The 20,120-nt window shown below is 41.7% G+C and overlaps 2 non-coding genes across 2 annotated transcripts; both read right to left on the bottom strand.

The window, feature by feature from the left end:
• Positions 1 to 1,855: 1,855 nt before the first annotated feature.
• Positions 1,856 to 1,962, bottom strand: LOC130984685 (small nucleolar RNA R71). Its single transcript, XR_009088601.1, has one exon. It is a non-coding gene; the product is annotated as a small nucleolar RNA R71 (small nucleolar RNA).
• Positions 1,963 to 7,771: 5,809 nt separating this feature from the next.
• Positions 7,772 to 7,879, bottom strand: LOC130984465 (small nucleolar RNA R71). The gene has a single exon (XR_009088400.1). It is a non-coding gene; the product is annotated as a small nucleolar RNA R71 (small nucleolar RNA).
• Between the last annotated feature and the right edge of the window lie 12,241 nt (positions 7,880 to 20,120).

Here is a 20,120-nt window from a genome sequence, read left to right as displayed (position 1 = left end):
AGAAGTGACGCGGTCGCATGGCTCACACGATCGCGCGAAGGGGATCAAATCGCAGTGACGCGGCCGCATGGCTCACGCGGACGCGCGGATTGGAAAAGCTCAAGCGATGCGGTAGCGTGGACGACGCGGACGCGTGGCATGGAAAAGCGCAAGTGACGCGTCCGCATGGGTCACGCGATCGCGTGACATGTGCGATCTGCATAATCTGCAGAATTCGCTGGGGGCGATTTTGGACCTGATTTCGACCCAGTTTTCGGCCCGAAACAGCAGACTAGAGCCAGAGAACATGCAGAAACAGAACACAACATTCATTCTACACAGTTTTCAGTTTTAGATCTAGTTTTCACTCCTCCTCTAGGTTTTTCTCTTTAGGTTTTAGAATTTAATTTTCAATTGGTCTTAGCATTGGAGCATTGAGAAGAGTTATTTCCTCATCAAGACTTCGTCATTCTAGTTCGTTCTCTTAACTTGGTTTATTTCTTCCATGTTCTTGCTTTGTTCAATTTTGTCATTTGAATACTTTTATGATTATTTAATACAAGAATTATTTCTTTCATTTTAATCCATTTTACCTTCCAATAATCATGTCTTCTTTTAATTCCCTTTCATATGTTATGGACTTATTATTTACAATGAGCGAGTAGTTCCCCTCACTTGATGGGGAGTTGATTGAAAGGAACTCTTGAGATGGAAGGATTGAAAGAGAATTTGTAATTGGGTTAACTGTTGGATTGCTATCTTGTCACTAACACCAATCCCTTTGAACTAAGTGGGTTGCAACTCGTGAACAGATCTATCATTCCAACTTGTTTGACTTTTCTTTACCTAGTAAAGGATAACTAAACAGAACAACCATTAATTATAAATTAATCCTAAAATCACTCCATCAATAATGGAGATTCCAACTAATCAACTCCCAGTCAAGGCTTTTATTTATATTATTCAAATTTCCTCAATTTAATTTTCCATCTACTTAACTCAACTTTTTGGAAACATCTAATTAATAAAATAGCACACTTTCCTGCAACTCGTTGGGAGACGACCTGGGTCTCAAACTCCCAGTAATTTTTAATTTAAATTCTCTGTGATATTTTTCTAAATTGATAGGCAGATTTTCGGTGAGTTAAGAACTATACTGGCAACGTAATTAATTTAATAATTTTTAATTCACCACTTTCTGTGCTCCATCAATTTTTGGTGCCGTTGCCGGGGAGTTACAATAGAGTGCTAAAGTTATTAATTAGAATTTATTTATTTGCATTTTATTTTATTGTTTTTACTATGAGCTACGTATTTCTTTCGTCAAATGACGCGTTCACTTCCTGACCCCAACTTGCCAATATTCGATCCTAAAATTGAAAGGACTATTTCACGAATAAGGCGAGCTAAGCGTCAGTTAGTCCTCTCTGAGGACGAATCTGAACCGTCAGTTGAGGAAGAAACCAGCCCCCGTTCTACTGATTCGGTTGTTTTACGTGCAGAAGACATGGCAGCTAGGAGAGTTACCATCCAGGAGGAAGGAGCTCCTGATTTTACGATGCAACCATTTCAAGCGCATCATCCAGCAGTAGCTACAGATTTCGAAATAAAGACCGCACTGCTAAATTTGATGCCTAAGTTTCATGGCTTACCTGCTCAAGAGCCCATCAAGCACTTGAGAGATTTCCAGGCAGCCTGTTCTACTGTCAGGCGTGATGGTACTGATGAAACTTCAATTTTGCTGAAAGCTTTCCCGTTTTCTCTTGAGGGAAAAGCAAGAGAGTGGTACTACACTCAACCTCTAGCAAATGTATCCAACTGGGATACACTCAGAAAGGAGTTTTTGGAGAAATTCTTTCCATCTGAAGTTACTGATAAACTGAGGAAGGATATCTCCACCATTGTTCAGGATGACAATGAGTCTCTCTTTGAATATTGGGAGCGCTTCAATAATCTTCTGGATGCATGCCCCCACCACAGAATTGATAAGATGGTGTTAATCAGCTATATCACACAGGGTATGAGGCCCCAAGATAAGACCACATTGGAAAGTGCTAGAAATGGGTCTATGAAGAAGTACAAGACCACTGATGAGGCATGGCAATTGATCAGTGATTTAGCTGAATCTACTAGGAACCACAGGCAAAGACAAGGCCGTTCAAAAGCCGTTGCAGAAGTATCCTCTAACAGAGAGACTGCGACTCTAGCTCAGAGTATATGTGAGATGACCAACTTGCTGAAGCAGATGCAAATGAATCAACAACAAGCTCAACAAGCTCAACCTCCTCCACCACAGCAAAACCAACAGCTAGTCCCACAGAGAGTTTGCGGAATCTGTGCTGATTATAGCCATTATACTGATGAATGCCCGCAGCTCCAACAAGAAGACAACATGGTGGCATCCACTCATAATTTCTATGACCGCCCCAACCAAGGGTACAATCAAGGTGGAAATAATAACCATGGATGGCAGGACAATTCTAACCAGAATTGGAGGGACAACAATAACAGAGGAGGTAGAGATAACCAGGGAAATTAGAGGTGGAATAATAACAACAACAGGCAGCAGAATCAACCTTATAGAGCACCTCACCTGAGGCAAAACCAAGGACCACAGAATAATCAACAGCAGACCTCTCAATTCACTCATTCTTCTTTATCTCATAATGAAGAGTTACTACAATCTTTTGAGCGAAGACAGCAGACCATGGAAAATAACATCATGAATAGTATTAATGTCAGTCTGAATGGTCTGACCTCTACTTTGCAAGCTCTTGTCTCACAGATTGGAGCAACACAAAATTCCAGTAACCAATCTTCAAGCTCCACTGGAATCCCCTCTCAACCATTAACCAATCCAAAGGGAGGCATTAATGCCATCACCCTAAGGTCCGGAACCACATTGCAGGAGAGGAATCAGGAGGAGCCAAGCTCACCAGAACACGCCTCAGCTGAAGAGGTGGTAGAAATAGAAGATGTTGAAGAGGAAGAAGATATACATGACATAGCTGAAGAAGAAGTAGCTCAACCACAGGAGGAAGCACCAAAAGGCGCAGACACTACAGAAAACACTACGCCTATTCCATTTTCACAACTTGCAAGGAAGCCCAGGAAGCAGCTGGAACCCGATCCTAAAATGGTAGAAATATTCAAAAAGGTCGAGGTAACTGTTCCTCTTTTTGATGTTATTCAGCAAGTACCTAAATATGCAAAGTTTCTAAAAGATTTATGTATCCATAAAGACAAAATTAATGAATTAGAAACTATTCCTTTAGGTAGTTCTATATCTGCTTTAATGGGAGGATTACCTGAAAAAATGTAGTGATCCAGGTCCTTGTATAGTTAGCTGTACTATTGGTGGTGTAGTGATTTATGATTGCATGTGTGATTTAGGAGCATGTGTTAGTATAATGCCTTTGTCTATATATGATATTTTGAGGCTCCCTCCATTAAAAAGGTTGGCAGCTTATTTTGTGTTAGCAGATAAAAGCATTATTACAGTGGCTGGAGTTGCTGAAGATGTTTTGGTGAATATTAAAGGGCTTACATTTCCCACTGATTTTTATATCTTGGAGATGCCCCATAATGATTCAGATAAGCCATCATTAATCCTAATTGGAAGACCATTCCTAAAGACATCAAAATTCAAATTAGATACTTTTTCAGGAACATACTCCTTTGAAATAGATGGCCGCATAGTAATCTTCAATCTGAATGGAGTCATTAACAACCCTCCAGAAGATCATTCTATCTTCCAGTGTGATGTCATAGATGAAAGTGTAGCTGAAGTTCACAAGGAAGAGTTAGAAGAGAGGCACACTGTACAAGGTCCAAGTGTGGGGACCCTCTTAACTGACAATGAGGGCACTTCGTCATTTTCACAATCTCCAGATAATCCAGAGCCTGCCATGATCAGAAAGTAGAATTGAAACCCCTCCCTCCACATCTCAAATACGCTTATCTTGAAGATGAGCAGAAGTTTCCAGTTATCATTGCAAGGGAACTTACTTCTCAACAAGAAGAGCAGTTACTTGATGTGCTGAGGAAGCATAAGAAGGCAATTGGGTGGAGTTTGGCAGACATAGTAGGCATCAACCCTCAAGTATGTGAGCACAGAATATTTTTAGAAAAGGGAGCAAGACCTGTCCGTCAACCCCAAAGAAGATTGAATCCCACCATCTTGGAAGTTGTCAAAAAGGAAGTGACCAGACTATTGGAAGCAGGTATCATATATCCCATTTCAGACAGTGAATGGGTAAGCCCAGTACAAGTGGTGCCCAAGAAGTCTGGAGTCACTACAGTGAAGAATGAGCATGGAGAGCTCATAGCAACTAGAGTTCAGAATGCTTGGAGAGTTTGCATTGATTACAGGCGTCTCAACCAAGCTACCCGTAAGGATCACTACCCACTTCCATTCATTGATCAAATGTTGGATCACCTGTCAGGTAAATCACATTATTATTTTTAGATGGTTACACAGGTTATTTCCAGATTCATATAGCTCCCGAGGATCAGGAAAAGACCACTTTTACATGTCCTTTTGGGACTTATGCTTACAAGAGAATGCCCTTTGGCTTGTGCAATGCACCAGCTACTTTCCAAAGGTGCATGATGAGTCTTTTCTCTGACCTTATTGAGGATTGTATAGAAGTTTTTATGGACGATTTTAGCGTTTATGGTGATTCTTTTAGCCTTTGCTTAGATGGATTATCTAGAGTATTAGATAGATGTGTTAATACACACCTTGTATTAAATTTTGAAAAATGTCATTCTATGGTAATACAAGGGATTGTATTAGGACATGTGGTATCTAATAATGGCATTTCTGTAGACCCAGCAAAGGTGAATGTTATTTCTAGTTTACCTTACCCCTCTTCTGTGAGGGAAGTCTGTTCGTTCCTTGGCCATGCAGGTTTTTACAGGAGATTTATTAAGGACTTTAGTAAGGTAGCACTTCCCTTATCCAGATTGCTACAGAAGGATATTGAGTTCGAGTTCAGTGACGATTGCAAATGGTGCACGAAATTGCAATCACACTTTTGCAATCCCGCACAACTAACCAGCAAGTGCACTGGGTCGTCCAAGTAATACCTTGCGTGAGCAAGGATCGATCCCACGGAGATTGTCGGCTTGAAGCAAGCTATGGTTATCTTGTAAATCTTAGTCAGGATATCAGAAATTATCAGGATTGATTGTGAAAAGCAAAAGAACATGAAATGGTTACTTGTATTGCAGTAATGGAGAATAGGTTGAGGTTTTGGAGATGCTCCATCTTCTGAATCTCTGCTTTCCTACTGTCTTCTTCATCAAACACGCGAAGCTCCTTCCATGGCAAGCTGTATGTAGGGTTTCACCGTTGTCAGTGGCTACCTCCCATCCTCTCAGTGAAAACGTTCCTATGCTCTGTCACAACATAGGCTAATCAGCTGTCGGTTCTCGGTCAGGCCGGAATAGAATCCATTGATTCTTTTGCGTCTGTCATTAACGCCCCGCCTGCTAGGAGTTTGAAGCACGTCACAGTCATTCAATCATTGAATCCTACTCAGAATACCACAGACAAGGTTTAGACCTTCCGGATTCTCTTGAATGCCGCCATCAGTTCTAGCTTATACCACGAAGATTCTAGTTAAGGAATCCAAGAGATATCTACTCAATCTAAGGTAGAACGGAGGTGGTTGTCAGGCACACGTTCATAGTTGAGAATATGATGAGTGTCACGGATCATCACATTCATCCGGGTTAAGAACAAGTGATATCTTAGAATGGAAGCAAGCATGATTGAATAAGAAACAGTAGTAATTGCATTAATCCATCAAGACACAGCAGAGCTCCTCACCCCCAACCATGGGGTTTAGAGACTCATGCCGTGGAAAGTACACAAAGAAATGTGTAAAGTGTCATGAGGTACAGATACAATGTCAAAAGATCCTATTAATAGTAAACTAGTAACCTAAGGTTTACAGAAATGAGTAAATGACAGAAAAATCCACTTCCGGGCCCACTTGGTGTGTGCTTGGGCTGAGCATTGAAGCTTTCAAGTGTAGAGACCTTTTCTGGAGTTAAACGCCAGCTTTCATGCCAGTTTGGGCGTTTAACTCCAAGTTTTATGCCAGTTCCAGCGTTAAACGCTGGAATTTCTGAGGCTGATTTGCCACGCCGGTTTGGGCCATCAAATCTTGGGCAAAGTATGGACTATCATATATTGCTGGAAAGCCCAGGATGTCTACTTTCCAATGCCGTTGAGAGCGCGCCAATTGGGCTTCTGTAGCTCGAGAAAATCCACTTCGAGTGCAGGGAGGTCAGAATCCAACAGCATCTGCAGTCCTTTTCAGTCTCTGAATCAGATTTTTGCTCAGGACCCTCAATTTCAGCCAGAAAATACCTGAAATCACAGAAAAACACACAAACTCATAGTAAAGTCCAGAAAAGTGAATTTTAACTAAAAACTAATAAAAATATACTAAAAACTAACTAAAATATACTAAAAACATACTAAAAACAATGCCAAAAAGGGTACAAATTATCCGCTCATCACAAAAAGGGTACCATTTTGGGCGTTAAACGCCAGAATGGATACCATTCTGGGCGTTTAACGCCAGGATGGCACAAGGGGGAAGATTTTGTTTTCAAACCAATTTTTTTTCCAAGTTTTCAAAGTTTCTCAAAATCAAATCTTTTTCAAATCATATCTTTTCAATCAAATGTTTTCAAAATCAATTTCTTTCTTTTTTTAAGATACTTACTAACAATTAATGATTTGATTGAACATCTCAAGTATATTGCCTTTTCTGTTGAGAAAGGTTTAATGTTTGAATCATATCTTTTCTTGTTAGACAAGTCATTAATTTTTAAAATCATATCTTTTAAAATTGTTTTCAAATCATATCTTTTCAATCATATCTTTTTCAAAATAGTTTTCAATCAAATCTTTTTAATTTCTAATTTCAAATCTTTTTCAAAAATCACTTGATTCCTTTTCCACTTTGAGTTTTCGAAAATTATCAATCAATTTTTCAAAATGTTTTTAAAAAAAAACTTTTTAATTAATTTTCGAAAATTCTCTTCCCCTCTTCCCACATCCTTCTATTTATGGAGTACCACTCCTTCTCAATGCACAATTCGAACTCTCTCTGATTAAGTTCGAATTCTTCTACCTCTTTCTTCTATTTTTCTGTTCTTCTGACACCTCAAGGAATCTCTACACTGTGACATAGAGGATTCCACATTTTCTTGTTCTCTTCTCTTTCATATGAGCAGGAACAAAGACAAAAGCATTCTTGTTGAAGCTGACCCTGAACCTGAAAGGACCTTGAAGCGAAAGCTAAGAGAAGCTAAGGCACAATTCTCTGTAGAGGACCTAACAGAAATCTTCAAAGGAGAAGAACACATGGCAGCCGAAAACAACAACAATGCCAACAATGCAAGGAAGGTGCTGGGTGACTTTACTGCACCTACTCCCGACTTTTATGGGAGAAGCATCTCTATCCCTGCCATTGGAGCAAACAACTTTGAGCTTAAGCCTCAATTAGTTTCTCTAATGCAACAGAATTGCAAGTTCCATGGACTTCCATTGGAAGATCCTCATCAGTTTTTGGCTGAGTTCTTGCAAATCTGTGACACTGTCAAGACTAATGGGGTTGACCCTGAGGTCTACAGACTTATGCTATTCCCTTTTGCTGTAAGAGACAGAGCCAGGACATGGTTGGACTCTCAACCTAAAGAAAGCCTGGACTCTTGGGAAAAGCTAGTCAATGCCTTCTTGGCAAAGTTCTTTCCACCTCAAAAATTGAGTAAGCTTAGAGTGGAAGTCCAAACCTTCAGACAGAAGGATGGAGAATCCCTCTATGAAGCTTGGGAAAGATACAAACAATTGATCAGAAAATGTTCTTCTGACATGCTTTCTGAATGGAGCATCATAGGTATTTTCTATGATGGTCTCTCTGAACTATCCAAGATGTCTTTGGATAGCTCTGCTGGAGGATCTCTTCATCTGAAGAAGACGCCTACAGAAGCTCAAGAGCTAATTGAAATGGTTGCAAATAACCAATTCATGTACACTTCTGAAAGGAATCCTGTGAACAATGGGACAAGTCAGAAGAAAGGAGTTCTTGAGATTGACACTCTGAATGCCATACTGGCTCAGAACAAGATATTGACTCAACAAGTCAATTTGATTTCTCAAAGTCTGTCTGGAATGCAAAATGCACCAAGCAGTACTAAGGATGCTTCATCTGAAGAAGAAGCTTATGATCCTGAGAACCCTTCAATGGAAGAGGTGAATTACTTAGGAGAACCCTATGGAAACACCTATAATTCTTCATGGAGAAACCACCCAAATTTCTCATGGAAGAATCAAGAGAGACCTCAACAAGGTTTCAACAACAATAATGGTGGAAGAAACAGGTTTAGCAATGGCAAGCCTTTTCCATCATCTTCTCAGCAACAGACAGAGAGTTCTAAGTAGAACACCTCTGACTTAGCAACCATGGTCTCTGATCTAATCAAAACCACTCAAAGTTTCATGACTGAAACAAGGTCCTCCATTAGGAATTTGGAGGCACAAGTGGGACAGCTGAGCAAGAAAGTTACTGAACTCCCTCCTAGTACTCTCCCAAGCAACACAAAAGAAAATCCAAAAGGAGAGTGCAAGGCCATCAACATGGCCGAATTTGGAGAGGAAGGAGAGGAAGTGAACGCCACTGAGGAAGACCTCAGTGGGCGTGCACTGACCTCCAATGAGTTCCCTAATGAGGAACCATGGGAATCTGAGGCTCAAAATGAGACCATAGAGATTCCATTGGACTTACTTCTGCCTTTCATGAGCTCTGATGAGTATTCTTCCTCTGAAGAGGATGAGTATGTCACTGAAGAGCAAGTTGCTAAATACCTTGGAGCAATCATGAAGCTAAATGACAAGTTATTTGGAAATGAGACTTGAGAGAATGAACCTCCTTTGCTCACCAAAGAACTGGATGACTTGTCTAGGCAGAAATTACCTCAAAAGAGACAAGATCCTGGGAAGTTTTCAATACTTTGTACCATAGGCACCATGACCTTCAAGAAGGCTCTGTGTGACTTAGGGTCAAGTGTAAACCTCATGCCTCTCTCTGTAATGGAGAAGCTAGGGATCTTTGAGGTGCAAGCTGCAAGAATCTCATTAGAGATGGCAGACAACTCAAGAAAACAAGCTCATGGACTTGTAGAGGATGTTCTGGTAAAGGTTGAAGACCATTACATCCCTACTGATTTTATAGTCCTAGAGACTGGGAAGTGCATGGATGAATCCATCATCCTTGGCAGACCCTTCCTAGCCACAGCAAAGGCTGTGATTGATGTTGATAGAGGAGAGTTGATCATTCAAGTAAATGAAGAATCCTTTGTGTTTAAGGCTCAAGGATATCCCTCTGTCACCATGGAGAGGAAGCATGAAGAGCTTCTCTCAAATCAGAGTCAAACAGAGCCCCCACAGTCAAACTCTAAGTTTGGTGTTGGGAGGCCACAACCAAACTCTAAGTTTGGTGTTGAACCCCCACATTCAAACTCTAAGTTTGGTGTTGGGAGGTTCCAACATTGCTCTGATCATTTGTGAGGCTCCATGAGAGCCCTCTGTCAAGCTACTGACATTAAAGAAGCGCTTGTTGGGAGGCAACCCAATGTTATATTTTATATATTATCTTTTGTTATTTTATTTTATTTTGTAGGTTGATGATCATGAGAAGTCACAAAATCAATTGAAAAAGCAAAAACAGAATGAAAAACAGGAAGAAAAATAGCACACCCTAGAGGAAGAACTTACTGGCGTTTAAACACCAGTAAGAGTAGCAGTTGGGCGTTTAACGCCCAGTCTGGCACCATTCTGGGCGTTTAACGCCAGAAAGGGGCACCAGACTGGCGTTAAACGCCAGGAAAGGGCAAGAACCTGGCGTTAAATGCCAGAAATGGGCACCAGCCCGGCGTTTAACGCCAGAATTGGCTCAAAACGTGTTTTTGAATGCCATTTGGTGCAGGGATGACTTTTCCTTGACACCTAAGGATCTGTGGACCCCACAGGATCCCCACCAACCCCACCACCCTCTCTCCTCTTCACCCATTCACCAATCACCTCAACACCTCTCTCCCAAAAACCCCCGACCTATCAAATCCCACTATCATCTTCACTCCTTCATTTTCACACACCCTAAACACTACTTCTTCCCCTTTTGGCCGAACCACAAAGCCATCTCCCTCTCCTCCATTTCTTCTTCTTCTACTCTCTTCTTTCTTCTTTTGCTCGAGGACGAGCAAACCTTTTAAGTTTGGTGTGGTAAAAGCGTTGCTTTTTTGTTTTTCCATAACCATTTATGGCATCCAAGGCCGGAGAAACCTCTAGAAAGAGGAAAGGGAAGGCAAAAGCTTCCACCTCCGAGTCATGGGAGATGGAAAGATTCATCTCAAGGGTGCATCAAGACCACTTCTATGAAGTTGTGGCCTTGAAGAAGGTGATCCCCGAGGTCCCTTTTTCACTCAAAAAGAGTGAATATCCGGAGATCCGACATGAGATCCGAAGAAGAGGTTGGGAAATTCTTACCAACCCCATTCAACAAGTCAGAATCTTAATGGTTCAAGAGTTCTATGCCAATGCATGGATCACCAAGAACCATGATCAAAGTGTGAACCCGGATCCAAAGAATTATCTTACTATGGTTCGGGGGAAATACTTGGATTTTAGTCCGGAAAGTGTAAGGTTGGAATTCAATTTGCCCATGATGCAAGGAGATGAACATCCTTACACAAGAAGGGTCAACTTTGATCAAAGGTTGGACCAAGTCCTCACAGTCATATGTGAAGAGGGCGCTCAATGGAAGAGAAACTCAAGAGGGAAGCCGGTTCAATTGAGAAGGCATAACCTCAAACCCGTGGCTAGAAGATGGTTGGAGTTTATCCAACGCTCAATCATTCCCACTAGCAACCGGTCCGAAGTTACTCTAGACCGGGCCATCATGATTCATAGCATCATGATTGGAGAAGAAGTGGAAGTTCATGAGGTTATAGCCAAGAACTCTATAAGGTGGCGGACAAGTCCTCTACCTTAGCAAGGTTAGCCTTTCCTCATCTCATTTGTCACCTCTGTTATTCAGTTGGAGTTGACATAGAGGGAGACATCCCCATTGATGAGGATAAGCCCATCACTAAGAAAAGGATGGAGCAAACAAGAGACCCCTCTCATCATGAGATCCCTGAGATGCCTCAAGGGATGCACTTTCCTCCACAAGACTATTGGGAGCAAATTAACACCTCCCTAGGAGAATTGAGTTCCAACATGGGACAACTAAGAGAGGAGCAACAAAGACAAGGAAGAGACATTGAGGAGCTCAAGCACTCCATAAGACCTTCAAGAGGAAGAACAAGCCGCCATCACTGAGGTGGACCCGTTCTTTAATCTCCTTGTTCTTTATTTCCTGTTTTTCAAAAATTAATGCTTATGTTTGTCCATGTTTGTGTCTTGTGATCATTAGTGTCTTAGTGTCTATGCCTTAAAGTTATGAATGTCCTATGAATCCATCACCTTTCTTAAATGAAAACTGTTTTTATCACAAAAGAACAAGAAGTACAGGATTTCGAATTCATCTTTAAAACTAGCTTAATTAGTTTGATGTGGTGGCAATACTTTTGTTTCTGAATGTATGCTTAAACAGTGCATATGTCTTTTGAATTTGTGGTTCATGAATGTTAAAATTGTTGGCTCTTGAAAGAATGATGAAAAAGGAGACATGTTACTGAGGATCTGAAAAATCATAAAAATGATTCTTGAAGCAAGAAAAAGCAGTGAATACAAAAAAAAAGAGAAAGAAAGAGAGAGACGAAAAAAAAGGGGAGAAAAAGAAAAAGAAAGAAATAAAGTTGTGATCCAAGGCAAAAAGAGTGTGCTTAAGAACCCTGGACACCTCTAAATTGGGGACTCTAGCAAAGCTGAGTCACAATCTGAAAAGGTTCACCCAATTATGTGTCTGTGGCATGTATGTATCCGGTGGTAATACTGGAAGACAGAGTGCTTTGGGCCACGGCCAAGACTCAATAAGTAGCTGTGTTCAAGAATCATCATACTTAACTAGGTGAATCAATAACACTATCTGGATTCTGAGTTCCTAAAGAAGCCAATCATTCTGAATTTCAAAGGATAAAGTGAGATGCCAAAACTGTTCGGAGGCAAAAAGCTACTAGTCCCGCTCATCTAATTTGGAGCTAAGTTTCATTGATAATTTGGAGTCTATTCTCTTCTTTTTATCTTATTTGATTTTCAGTTGCTTGAGGACAAGCAACAATTTAAGTTTGGTGTTGTGATGAGCGGATAATTTGTACGCTTTTTGGCATTGTTTTTAGTATGTTTTTAGTATATTTAGTTAGTTTTTAGTATATTTTTATTAGTTTTTAGTTAAAATTTACTTTTCTGGACTTTACTATGAGTTTGTGTGTTTTTCTGTGATTTCAGGTATTTTCTGACTGAAATTGAAGGTTCTGAGCAAAAATCTGATTCAGAGACTGAAAAGGACTGCAGATGCTGTTGGATTCTGACCTCCCTGCACTCGAAATGGATTTTCTGGAGCTACAGAAGCCCAATTGGCGCGCTCTCAACGGCGTTGGAAAGTAGACATCCTGGGCTTTCCAGCAATATATGATAGTCCATACTTTGCCCAAGATTTGATGGCCCAAATCGGCGTTCAAAGTCACCCTCAGAAATTCCAGCGTTAAACGCCGGAACTGGCACCTAAATGGGAGTTAAACGCCCAAACTGGCATAAAAGCTGGCGTTTAACTCCAAGGAGAGTCTCTACACAAAATTGCTTCATTGCTCAGCCCAAGCACACACCAAGTGGGCCCGGAAGTGGATTTTTATGTCATTTACTCATCTCTGTACACCCTAGGCTACTAGTTTTCTATAAGTAGGACCTTTTACTATTGTATTTGACATCTTTTGATCACTTTAGATCTTTTAATCATGCTTTGATGATTAAACCCTCTTTGGGGGAGGCTGGCCTCACGGCCATTCCTAGACCTTGTTCTTATGTATTTTCAACGGTGGAGTTTCTACACACCATAGATTAAGGTGTGGAGCTCTGCTGTATCTCGAGTATTAATGCAATTACTATTGTTCTTCTATTCAATTCCGCTTGTTCTTTGTCCAAGATATCACTTGTTCTTCAACTTGATGAATGTGATGATCCGTGACACTCATCATCATTCTCACCCATGAACAAGGTGACTGACAACCACTTTTGTTCTACAAGCAACCAAGGCTCTAGTGTTTATCTCTTGGATTCCTGATACACGATGCATGGTTGATCACCTGACAACCGAGTGCTCGCCTGACAAACGAGCCAGCCATTCCGTGAGATCAGAGTCTTCGTGGTATAGGCGAGAACTGATGGTGGCATTCAAGAGAATCCGGAAGGTCTAACCTTGTCTGTGGTATTCTGAGTAGGATTCAATGATTGAATGACTGTGATGTGCTTCAAACTCCTAGCAGGCGGGGCGTTAGTGACAGACGCAAAAGAATCACTGGATTCTATTCCGGCCTGACCGAGAACCGACAGCTGATTAGCCATATGCTGTGACAGAGCATAGGAACATTTTCACTGAGAGGATGGGAGGTAGTCACTGACAACAGTGAAACCCTTGCATAAGCTTGCCATGGAAAGGAGTAAGAAGGATTGGATGAAGACAGTACGAAAGCAGAGAGACGGAAGGGAAGGCATCTTCATACGCTTATCTGAAGTTCCTACCAATGAATTACATAAGTATCTCTATCTTTATCTTTATGCTTTATGCGTTTATCACCTATACCCATTTGAGTCTGCCTGACTAAGATTTACAAGGTGACCATAGCTTGCTTCATACCAACAATCTCCGTGGGATCGACCCTTACTCGCGTAAGGTTTATTACTTGGACGACCCAGTGCACTTGCTGGTTAGTTGTGCGAAGTTGTGTTTATGCCAAGGTATTGAGCACCAAGTTTTTGGGGTTCATTACCGGGGATTATGAGAGTTGTGAAAAGTATTGTTCACAATTTCGCGCACCAAGCATGCAGTTCTGATTCTGCTGTTCTTCCTTCAGTTGCTCCATAGTTTCTTGCAACTTGGTGATAGATGCTTCTAGGCTGGCCCAGTAGCCAATTTCAGGGAATTCAGGGAGGAACTTCTGCGCCCTCCTTTTGATAGAGTTATCTTGCATTTGTCCTTCCATTGACTTCTTGGTGATTGGATGTTCAATGGGTATGAATTCATCTACTCCCATCTTCACTCCAGCCTCTTTACAGAGCAAGGAGATCAAGCTTGGGTAAGCCAATTTGGCTTTAGTGGAATTCTTATTTGCAATTGTGTAGATCTCACAAGCAATCACATGATGAACCTCCACTTCTTTTCCAAGCATAATGCAATGAATCATCACTGCTCTCTTGATGGTGACCTCAGAACGGTTGCTAGTGGGCAGTATGGAACGCCCAATAAAGTCTAGCCAACCTCTTGCAATTGGTTTGAGGTCTCCCCTCTTGAGTTGGTTTGGGACACCCTTAGAATTGGTTATCCACTTAGTTCCAGGGAGGCATATGTCCTTTAGAACTTGATCCAACCCTTTATCTGCTCTCACCATCCTCCTATTAAAGGAGTCAGTATCATCTTGCAGTTGAGGTAATTTGAAGATTTCTCTTATTTTGTCCAGATGAAAGTACATAACTTTCCCTCTGACCATGGTTCTGTAGGTATGGTAAGCAGTTCCAGTCATTCTCTCCTTATCTGTTAGCCACAGATTTGAGTAGAATTCCTGAACCATGTTCCTTCCAACCTTTATCTCAGGGTTGGTTAGAACTTCCCATCCTCTGTTTCGAATTTGCTCTTGGATCCCCGGATATTCATCTTCTTTCAGATCAAATTTAACTTCCGGGATCACTGACCTCAGACCCATTATCTTGTGATAATGGTCTTCATGTTCTTTGGTTAAGAACTTCTCTTGATTCCAAAGATTCTTTGGATTATTCTCTTTCTTTCCTCTTAAATTGGTTTGTTTTCCCTTAGGAGCCATGATCTTGATGAATCTTGGCTTAGTGATCACGGAAAAGCACACCAAACTTAGAGGTTTGCTTGTCCTCAAGCAAAAGAAAGAAGAGAAGAGAGAGAGAGGAAGAGGAAATTCGAATGGTATGGTGGAATGAGGGGGGACAAACGTGTATTTATAAGGTGGGGAGGGGAGATTTCGAAAAGAAAAGAAAAAATTGAAAGGAGATTTGAGAAGATATGGAGAGAATTTGAGAGAAAGGTGAGTTTTTGAACAATATTTGGAATTGATTTGAAATAGATTTGAAGAATGGTTTTGATTTTTGAAGATTTGAAAGTGAATGATGAATGGTTGAAGTGTGATTTTGTAGAAAAGTATGGGTAAGAAAAGGAAAGTTTGAAAAAATTTGGTTTGAAAACAAATTGTGGTCCCCCACCTTTCTGGCGTTAAACGCCAGAATGGCACCCATTCTGGCGTTTAACGCCCATTTGATGCCCCTTTTGGGCGTTTAATGCCCAGCCAGGTGCCCTGGCTGGCGTTAAACGCCAGAATTCCTTTATCACTGGGCGTTTTTCCAAAACGCCCAGGATGCTGCACACCTGGCGTTAAACGCCCAGAATGGTGCCCATTCTGGCGTTTAACGCCCAAAATGGCACCATTCCTGGCGTTAAACGCCCAGAATGGTACCCATTCTGGCGTTTAACGCCCAAAATGCCCCTTACTGGCATTTTTTCGCCAGTAAGCTTATTTTCTCTGCTTTTTGAGCTGAATCCTTCTGTAACTCTGTGAATTCCTTCATTTTTGATACTCGCCTCTGTAAGAACAAATCATATAACCTCCTAATGACTGGGTTGCCTCCCAGCAAGCGCTTCTTTACTGTCTTTAGCTGGACCCTCACTGAGAATCACTCAAGTCTCAGTTTTGAGCATTCCTGTTCAAAATTGCCTTCAAGATAATGCTTGATTCTCTGTCCATTAACGATGAACTTTTTGTCAGAATCAATATCCTGAAGCTCAACATATCCATATGGTGAAACTCCTGTAATCACATACGGACCCCTCCACCGGGATTTGAGTTTTCCTGGAAACAATTTGAGCCTAGAATTGAAGAGCAGAACTTTTTGTCCTGGCTCAAAGACTCTGGTTGACAACTTCTTGTCATGCCATTTCTTTGCCTTTTCCTTATAAATTTTTGTATTTTCAAAGGCATTGAGTCTGAACTCCTCTAGCTCATTTAGCTGGAGTAATCTCTTTTCACCAGCTAACTGTGCATCCATGTTTAGGAACCTGGTTGCCCAATAGGCTTTATGTTCCAGTTCCACGGGCAGATGACAGGCCTTCCCATACACCAGTTGGTATGGAGAGGTTCCTATAGGAGTCTTGAATGCTGTTCTGTATGTCCACAGAGCATCATCCAAGCTCTTTGCCCAATCCTTTCTCCGGGCTATCACAGTCCGTTCTAGGATTCTTTTTAGCTCTCTGTTAGAGACTTCAGCTTGCCCATTTGTCTGTGGATGATACGGAGTTGCCACTTTATGGCTGATTCCATATCTAACCATAGCAGAGTATAGCTGTCTATTGCAGAAATGAGTGCCCCCATCACTGATTAGTACTCTGGGAACCCCAAACCTGCTGAAGATGTGTTTCTGGAGGAATTTTAGCACGGTCTTGGTATCATTAGTGGGTGTAGCAATTGCTTCTACCCACTTAGATACGTAGTCCACTGCCACCAGAATGTAAGTGTTTGAGTATGATGGTGGGAATGGACCCATGAAGTCAATTCCCCATACATCAAACAATTCTATCTCTAATATCCCTTGTTGAGGCATGGCATATCCGTGAGGCAGGTTACCAGCTCTTTGGCAACTGTCACAGTTACGCACAAACTCTCGGGAATCTTTATAGAGAGTAGGCCAGTAGAATCCACATTGGAGGACTTTAGCGGCTGTTCGCTCACTTCCAAAATGCCCTCCATACTGTGATCCATGGCAATGCCATAGGATCTTTTGTGCTTCTTCTCTGGGTACACATCTGCGGATTACTCCATCTGCACATCTCTTAAAGAGATATGGTTCATCCCAGAGGTAGTACTTGGCATCCGAAATTAATTTCTTTCTTTGCACTTTGCTGTACTCCTGGGGTATGAACCTCACAGCTTTATAATTTGTAATATCTGCAAACCAAGGGGCTTCCTGGATGGCAAAGAGTTGCTCATCTGGGAAAGTCTCAGAGATCTCAGTAGAAGGGAGGGACGCCCCAGCTACTGGTTCTATTCGGGACAGATGATCAGCTACTTGGTTCTCTGTCCCTTTTCTGTCTCTTATTTCTATATCAAACTCTTGCAGAAGCAACACCCATCTTATTAGCCTGGGTTTTGAATCCTGCTTTGTGAGTAAGTATTTAAGAGCAGCATGGTCAGTGTACACAATCACTTTGGATCCTACTAGATAAGATCTAAACTTGTCAATGGCATAGACCACTGTAAGTAATTCTTTTTCTGTGGTTGTGTAATTCTTCTGTGCATCATTTAGAACACGGCTAGCATAATAAATGACATGCAGAAGTTTGTTATGCCTCTGTCCCAACACTGCACCAATGGCATGATCACTGGCATCACACATTAATTCAAATGGCAATGTCCAATCTGGTGCAGAGATGACTGGTGCTGTGACCAGCTTAGCTTTCAGGGTCTCAAATGCCTGCAGACACTGTGTGTCAAACACAAATGGTGTGTCAGCAGCTAGCAGGTTACTTAAAGGTTTTGCAATTTTTGAAAAATCCTTTATAAACCTTCTGTAGAATCCTGCATGCCCCAGAAAGCTTCTGATTGCCTTAACATTGGCAGGTGGTGGTAATTTTTCAATTACCTCTACCTTTGCCTTATCCACCTCTATTCCCCTGCTTGAAATTTTATGCCCAAGGACAATTCCTTCAGTCACCATAAAGTGACATTTCTCCCAGTTTAAAACCAGGTTAGTCTCTTGGCACCTTTTCAGGACAAGTGCTAGGTGATTAAGACAGGAGCTGAATGAGTCTCCATATACTGAGAAGTCATCCATGAAGACTTCCAGGAATTTCTCCACCATATCAGAGAAGATGGAGAGCATGCACCTCTGAAAGGTTGCAGGTGCGTCGCACAGACCAAAAGGCATCCTTCTATAGGCAAACACGCCAGAAGGGCAAGTAAATGCTGTTTTCTCTTGGTCCTGAGGATCTACTGCAATTTGGTTGTAGCCTGAATAGCCATCCAAAAAGCAGTAATAGTCATGACCAGCTAGTCTTTCTAGCATTTGGTCTATGAATGGTAAAGGAAAATGATCCTTTCTGGTGGCTGTATTGAGCCTTCTGTAGTCAATACACATACGCCACCCTGTGACTGTTCTTGTAGGAACCAGTTCATTTTTTTCATGATGAACCACTGTCATGCCTCCCTTTTTGGGGACAACTTGGACAGGGCTCACCCAGGGGCTATCAGAAATAGGATAAATAATCCCAGCCTCTAGTAATTTAGTGACCTCTTTCTGCACCACCTCCTTCATGGCTGGATTTAGCCTCCTCTGTGGTTGGACCACTGGTTTGGCATTATCCTCCAACAGGATCTTGTGCATGCATCTAGCTGGGCTAATGCCCTTAAGATCACTTATGGACCACCCAAGGGCTGTCTTGTGTGTTCTTAGCACTTGAATCAGTGCTTCCTCTTCCTGTGGATTTAAAGCAGAGCTTATAATCACTGGAAAAGTTTCACCCCCTCCCAGAAATGCATATTTCAGGGAAGGTGGTAGTGGTTTGAGTTCAGGTTTGGGAGGTTTATCCTCCTCCTGAGGAATTTTCGAAATTTCCTCTGTTTCCTGTGGTTCTTCTTGATCAGGCTGAGCATCCTTGAAGATGTCTTCAAGCTCTGATTCTAGGCTTTCAGTCATATTGATTTCTTCCACCAAAGAGTCAATAATGTCTGCGCCCATACAGTCATGTGGTGTGTCTGGATGCTGCATAGCTTTTACAGCATTTAACTTGAACTCATCCTCATTGACTCTCAAGGTTACTTCCCCTTTTTGTACATCAATGAGAGTTCGTCCAGTTGCTAGGAAAGGTCTTCCTAGAATGAGAGTTGCACTCTTGTGCTCCTCCATTTCCAGCACCACAAAGTCAGTTGGAAAGGTGAATGGCCCAACCTTGACAATCATATCCTCTATTATGCCTGATGGATATTTAATGGAGCCATCAGCAAGTTGGAGGCATATCCTGGTTGGTTTGACTTCTCCAGTCAACCCAAGCTTTCTGATAGTGGATGCAGGTATTAGATTGATGCTTGCTCCAAGATCACATAGGGCTGTCTTGGTGCAAGCGCCTTCTAATGTGCATGGTATCAGAAAGCTTCCAGGATCTTGAAGCTTTTCTGGTAAGCTTTTCAGAATGACTGCACTGCATTCTTCAGTGAGAAACACTTTTCAGTTTCTCTCCAATCCTTCTTATGACTTAAGATTTCCTTCATGAACTTAGCATAAGAAGGTATTTGCTCAAGTGCCTCTGCAAACGGAATCTTTATTTCAAGAGTCCTTAGGTAGTCTGCAAAGCGGGCAAATTGCTTATCCTGTTCCGCTTTGCGGAGTTTCTGAGGATAAGGCATCTTGGCTTGATATTCTTCAACCTTAGATGCTGCAGGTTTATTCCTTACAGAAGTGGTTGAAGAAGCCTTTTTAGAGGGATTACTGTCAGCACTCTCAGGTGTCTGATCTTCCCTTGGCGTTTGAACGCCAGGAATGGGTGAAGATTGGGCGTTAAACGCCAACTTCTCTCCCTTTTCTGGCGTTTGAACGCCAGAACTGGGCAAGGAATGGGCGTTTAACGCCAACTTTCCTTCCCTTTCTGGCGTTTGAACGCCAATAACATTCCTCTCTGGGCTCTTACTATCCTCAGAGGGATTTTGAACAGTGGTTTGGTTATCCTCTGTCAATTGTTCCCTGTTTAGCTTTTTGCTCTTTTGAGCAGTGGTATCCAGTGTCTTCCCACTCCTCAGTAGAACTGCTTGACACTCCTCTGTTATCTGTTTAGATATTTACTGTTTTGCTTGATTCAATTGCAGTTCTATGTTCTTGTTAGCAACTTTAGTTTCAT

The sequence above is a fragment of the Arachis stenosperma genome, chromosome 5 (assembly GCF_014773155.1).
Source record: "Arachis stenosperma cultivar V10309 chromosome 5, arast.V10309.gnm1.PFL2, whole genome shotgun sequence".
NCBI lineage: Eukaryota > Viridiplantae > Streptophyta > Magnoliopsida > Fabales > Fabaceae > Arachis > Arachis stenosperma.
Note: the sequence above shows the minus strand (reverse complement) of the source record. Positions and strands in the feature narration are given on the sequence as shown.